At 34.8% G+C, this 6,514-nt stretch overlaps 1 long non-coding RNA gene across 1 annotated transcript; it reads right to left on the reverse strand.

Annotated features, from left to right (window-relative positions):
- Positions 1 to 2,959: 2,959 nt before the first annotated feature.
- On the reverse strand, positions 2,960 to 5,584 carry LOC144546056 (uncharacterized). The gene is made up of 6 exons (XR_013508684.1): positions 5,068 to 5,584; positions 3,870 to 4,215; positions 3,646 to 3,730; positions 3,506 to 3,559; positions 3,355 to 3,403; positions 2,960 to 3,067 (listed from the first exon to the last, which is right to left on the reverse strand). It is a non-coding gene; the product is annotated as an uncharacterized LOC144546056 (long non-coding RNA).
- Between the last annotated feature and the right edge of the window lie 930 nt (positions 5,585 to 6,514).

Consider the following 6,514-nt stretch of genomic DNA (forward strand, 5'->3'; position numbering starts at 1 on the left):
GATAGGGTTCTGGCGTTTTTAATTTTGAAAGCGGGCCTCTTTAGTAATTAAAATGTAATAGCATTTCATAGGTTATGCGACCATTGTTGGCGCTGGGCCCAATGTAAATGCTCTTTTTTATAAATATGTCTTTTAGTGGATCTTTTCCACTAAACTTAAAAAAAATAAAAAATAGGATCATGTAGATTTGCCTAGTCAGAATCCATTGAAAAAGTTATATTCCCCATTTTTTAAAAAGAAAGATGAAGATTAAGCTTTCAAATGATCCATTAATCAAGACATCACAAGTGTAAAAAAATAAAAGATAAGAAGATAAGATAAGAATAAAATAGTATTACATTTTAAATTTTCATGGTATTCGACTTACTATATATATATCCGTTCGGACTGACCTGTGTGTAGAGACTAGCAATAGGGAGTAAAAGTTGAGGGGCACTAAATAATGGACTCATTTAATTAATCAATTATCAATGTTATTTGTGCTTTGAAACTGATCAAATGGATCAAATATCATATGGATCATCAAGTTGGAACCTTTCATCAATGTCAACATTTGTTTCTGGCAGTTTTGATTAAACTATAGATACATTAAAAAAAAAAGGGAAAATTGGTTGTTTGCCACTCTAAAACCTTCAAATTGTAAATATGTCATTCCGAAATTTGAAATTGTAAAAATGTCACTCCAAATATTTAATGACTAAAATGCCCTCCCTTCTTCTCCTGCCATGGCTAGTGTAATTTGAATGAATATACATGGTATATATAATTTGAAATGCAATGCTGGTGTTTGACGAAATGCCTCAGCGGAATTTGGTTAGTTACACCTCTTTAATTTCGGGATATTGCTTCAATGGATTGTTTCAATCAGCCATTCAAGTTTTTCATCAAATGATGCAAAGTGAAATACAGCCAAATGAACATACTTTAACTAGTGTATACTGCATGTGGGTCCCACCTAGGCAAACAACTACATAGTTTCATGATAAAATTTGGAACTAGTGACAGTGTCTACTGTGGTTCTGCCTTAATCGATTTTTACTAGAGAAATAACTAGCATGAAATGGCTGCAAAGGTTTTTCAAAATCTAAGGAGAGAAATGTAGTCACGTACTTGGTGTTCTATAATATCTTCATGCATTAGAGGTGACCGAAGGGAGGGTACTCGCATCCTGAAAAAAAAAAAAATCAGCCATGGCAGAAGAAGAAGGGAGGGTATTTTAGTCATTAATTATTTCAAGTTGCAAAATTACAAATTAATGAAGTTTGGAGTGGCATTTTTATAATTTCAAATTTCGAGATGACATTTTTACAATTTGAAGGTTTTGAAGTGGCAAATAACCAATTTTTCCTAAAAAAAAAACATTTTGGCAAACCACCAAGATACCTGGCGGGTTCTATTCGGAAGTGAACTGTCAGGTAACCTGGTAGTTGGAAAGTTTAAAAATAAAATAAAATTGAGGGCATTTTTGCAATTTTTTATAATTGAGGTATTAAAAAGTTGGAATTTAGAATGATAAATATAAAAGTTTTGTGAACAATTCATTTATCAACTTCTAAATTTACCAATAATTTAGAAAAGTTTTGAGGCCATCACCGGAATATATTAATTATGTAAAGTTTATTCAAGCAGGTCGAGCATCTCCAATCTAGCAATTGAAATTAATTGCTAAATAACAATTATAGAAATTTTAGAAATTAAGCAATCAACTCCTACATTGCTACAATCAACCAAACAATTGAGAATTAAGTACTTGAATTAAACATTTGGCCAATTCATCTTTAGAAAAAAGATTTCTTATTAAACAATTTTTTTCAATAATTGCTAAATAAGCAATAGCCATACAACCCAGCAATTAGAAAAACAATTGACACATCAGCATAAGCAATCCATAAGCAATCACCATCGGAGATGCTCTTAGAATCCTTGAGGACATGTTAATAAACCTTCTTATCAACTTTACAATTTGAAAGCTACACGATCCAAATCAGATGCAATTTGTGATTTAGTGAGTTTTGAAGAAAGTTTTTTAGCTTTTTTTTTTTTGAGTAAAGGTTGGAAGTCAAGCCACACAACTATTTAATAACCTTGTAATACAACAAAGGATTTATCCCATCTAGATTTCGAACTCGTGACCTCTCATATAGAGACCATGTGTCTTTGCCAATAGACCAAATGCTAGTTCTTAATTATTATTTTTTTTTAGCTTTTAGTTCATTCTTTGTTCTTAATTAGATCTTTTCTAGCCTTAATTCATGTTCTAAGGAAGCTTGCTATATAATGAAAGACACATGTGTAAAAGAAAATAAAGAAATGCTTGCTATTATTCAGCACTGTCCAAGAATCAATGAAACACAAATTTCATCAAACGATCGAACTAGTAACATTATTAGTTGTCAGCAAATGAAGAATATTTTAAGTGCAAGTAAATCTAGCTAGCAAGTTTTAACATGTATTCACAACAGCAGATCCTATTATCTGCGACCGGTGAATCCGGTCTCTGATAGTCACGGAGCCGGTCGCTGATACCCTGGTCGCTGAAAGCATTGTCGCAGATACTCAACCGATGATGTCACCGGTCGCTGAATGACATCATCCGGTCGCTAATAATTTATCTGCGACCAATTTTCTTTGGTCGCTAATACCAAAAAAACCGGTCGCTGATACTTCTTTCAGCATTTTTTTTTGTTTATTTTGTTATTTACATTTCTCCATCATATTTTGTAGAAAACATATAACATTACATCAAATATCAGACATACAAGTACAGCAACCAATTTCACAAATATCAAACATAATAGATACCAAATATCACTAACCAATGCAGGTACAAGTAGGTTGAGAAACTAATATTTTTTCATATCGTCGAGAAAAGTATCCTTGATTTGACAAATTACATCATAAAGGTCATACAGAAACTTCTCATCCGAATTACATCATAAAGGTCACAAATTACATCCACTAACAGTTGATGGTCAAATATCTTACTCTTTCTTTGCGGCAAAAATTTCTGCTCCAATATATTAAAGTCTGGAAGTAATGAATTCCAATGTTTTCTAAGTGCTCCACACTGCAATTAAGAAGAGAAGTGAGCATGATAAAAGAAAATGAAGCTATAGCATTACAGGATTAAATGATAAAGATAAACAGTTTTATGATTCTGGTAATGAACACATTATGATATGGCAAAATTATGATATTGCAAAAGGAAATAATTAAGAGTTACAATTAATTCTAAACCAATGGTTTGCGTGATACTTCTTGTTTTCCAGGATATGATTGATATTTGAATTTGTCTGGGGAGACCTAAATTGCCCCTTCGTATGTTAGTCTGATGGATTTGAAGACAAATAATACCTTGTGTCTTTCTCCACTGTGCTGCTTCTCGCATTGCTTTGAGCTCAACCTACATTATTACAAATAGGCAACAAAAACCATAAATTATAAATTATAAATTAATGATAACGGCCACCTGTATTTGTGTCTAGGAGACGGAAATCAAACATACCTCAAATCTCTCTTGCTCCTCTTTAGCTTTCAGCTTATCATCTATTGCTCCTCTCTGCATCCCGTCAGGTCTTTGCATTAGAAATGTTACTCCTCCCATGAATGAAAAAAAAAAATGTGCAACATACGCTAGAGTTGTACCTTATTTGGATCTTGCAAGTCTTTGAAAGCTTCGTTTAATAAAACAAACGCTTGCTGTGCATCAAGAATCCAAGGGCACAACTTCCTTAATTAAAATAATAAGAAATCAGTTGAAACTTTTAATCAAGAAGGGCTTTCCTGCAATTTTGGCATCCCATATGGTGACTTTTAGCACAATTTTATATTACAAAAGCAAGAAAAAAGAAGAAGATGAAGATAAGGACCTCTTCAAAACGCTCAGCTTCATTAGCAAATTCAACCTCAGAAACCAAGGCTGGTGGAGGGCAGTAGTTCCTGCTTTAGTACTTTCTTCTGCTCCTCTTCTTCTTTTTCCAGGGCAGTACTCTTCCTTGTGCTTCTTTGCAATCTTAGAAGCAAAACACACACACACAAAAAAAATTAGATACAATCAAGTAGAGAACTAAAAGAAACATATTTTGTAAACATTCATTGAATCAGACTGAAACATAAAGAAGAGAGGTTTGTTTGAAAAAAAAATCCTTAATCGAAGATTACAAGAGAAGCAGAACTGCACCCGGTACGTCAGTTTAAATTGCAACCAACTAGTACCTGATATAGCAAAAAAAAAAAGATAAATTAAATAAAAGAAGAAGGCTTTCTTATATGGAAGGAAAGAACAGATTCTACTTTAATAGCTACCATTGTGCACCAGTAGATAGGCATGTTCATTCTGATTTTGTCCAATGAATAAAATAAGAGCAAACTGAGGATGAAATGACAAAGCTACAGCTTAATTAAGGAATAATCAGAATAATCAAACATCTTGAAGTCCATTGATGCAAAACTAGATTCAATAGAGATTAATTTAAAGAACTGAAGCTCCTTTGTCATCAATTGCGGTTTTTTAACATACTGGCACCCATTTCGAGTCAAAATTTCAGCCATTATAGAGTTTATGAAAAATGCAACAAACAAGCCAGTAAGACCATAATTATTGCAGTACCTTTCTATTCACTACACATATATCGTTATTTATCTACTCCAAAAAATATCTCTAACATAAACCAATCTCAAATTTGTATGTGGAAACAACTTGGTCACTCTTGATTTCTAAGATGAGAGGCTTTTCGGAAAATTTTACCCAATAAATCATGCTTATAGCTTTTACTAAATACCCAGTGACTGAGGCAGCTGGAAAATTATGCTCAAGAGTCAAGATCATATATATTCTTTTACCCAGCCAAACAACCACAGAACAGCCACTCAAAGATTGAAAACTCTACTAAATCAGACAAAAGTTTGCTCCTTTATTTGTCAACAATTGACCCATCAGTAGTGCGTGTCTTACAATAATAATTCAAAGAAACCATGAAGATCTAACTATCAGATCAAACCATCTAAACCTGAACACTTTCTATTACTAAAACCAGATCAAGCATGAAACTAAATCAACAACCTCACCTCACTTCTGATAGCTGCCGCCACAAGCGTCATAATCTTCCTCAACCTTCTTGGTGAGATACACATGAGGGAACTGGAACTCGGTCTTCTCGGCCATCAGCTTTTCCACAATTAAAAAAATGAAAAAAAAATGCATAAGAAAAATTGTGCCTAACCATCTGAACTTAAATTACTATTACTAAAATTGTGTCTAACCATCGGGATTGAGGAGATTGAGGGAGAGAACGACTTTGTAAACATTCATTGAAACCTAAAAGATTGGAACTAAGAAATTGAAGGGAGTATTATCTGGAGAGGATTAGGCGGAGGTGTGCTCGGTTCGCAGTTCACCGAGAGAGCAAGGCGGCGGAGCTGTGCTCTGATGAGAAGGCGGAGGTGTGCTCGGTTCATAGTTCGCCGAGAGCAGTTCACAGAGGTGTGCTCGGTGCTGATCGACAGCAGTTCGCGGAGAGAAGGGGCTGATCGGCGATCAGCTTCTATTTTCGCGGAGAGAAGGGGCTGTGCTCGAATTTTGGCGGAGAGAACGGGTTGTGCTCGAATTTTTGCAGAGAGAAGGGAGAAATGAAAATTTTGGCGGTGTAATGCTCGCGCTTTTTTTTTTTACCAAAAGTTTCAGCTTCTGGAGCCGGTCGCTGATACGGGTGACTGAAATAATTAATCGCCTAATTTTGGGTAAAATTCATTTTTTCTTGGGAGAAACTAAGTATCAGTGACCGATGTTGTCACACCCCAGATTTTTACCATCCGGAGCGTGATTATATAAGCATCTTCACACCTTTCCTTGGCCCGTCAACCTACGTCGCCAACAGAAATGAAAAGAAAACAACAAAACGAAGTCAGCTACAAAGCTCAGTAACCGGTTATTTAACGACGCGCTTCTATATAATTGGCTTAATTTAACAACTATCCAAATAGGCCGGATTAATTCACATCAAATTATGCACGCATATTTCATCAGCGATAGCACGTCGGTCTAGGTTATCCATAAAACAAGTCACATCATTTTCAACCATCGAACCCGACTGCGACTAGCAATCCCCGCACATCGGTCCCGACCACGACTAGCAGCCCCCGTGTATCGGACAAATCAAATTCCAACCTCAGACCCGCTATCCCGTTAAATATGCCATCATAATCCAATATGCAATACCAATACCCAAATCAACCATACAAAATGAAAACACATATTATAGAGAAGTCCGGTTACCTGATATCGAGATGTTCATAATTTCAAATCGGATTGCAACGATAGTTCAAAATCACTGCGACGTAGTCGAAATTCAATCAGACATACAAACAAATAATCATTGATATCACCAATTTATTTGTAAAACACTTCTTTTATTTTAATATCTCTCTTTTTGTGGCTGCGGAGAAAAATAAGTGAATTTGGATATGGGAATTTATAAGAGAGAAATTAATATGGAGAACGTACGGTTAAGACAAA

This window comes from Carex rostrata, chromosome 29 (genome assembly GCF_964058835.1).
Source record: "Carex rostrata chromosome 29, lpCarRost1.2, whole genome shotgun sequence".
NCBI lineage: Eukaryota > Viridiplantae > Streptophyta > Magnoliopsida > Poales > Cyperaceae > Carex > Carex rostrata.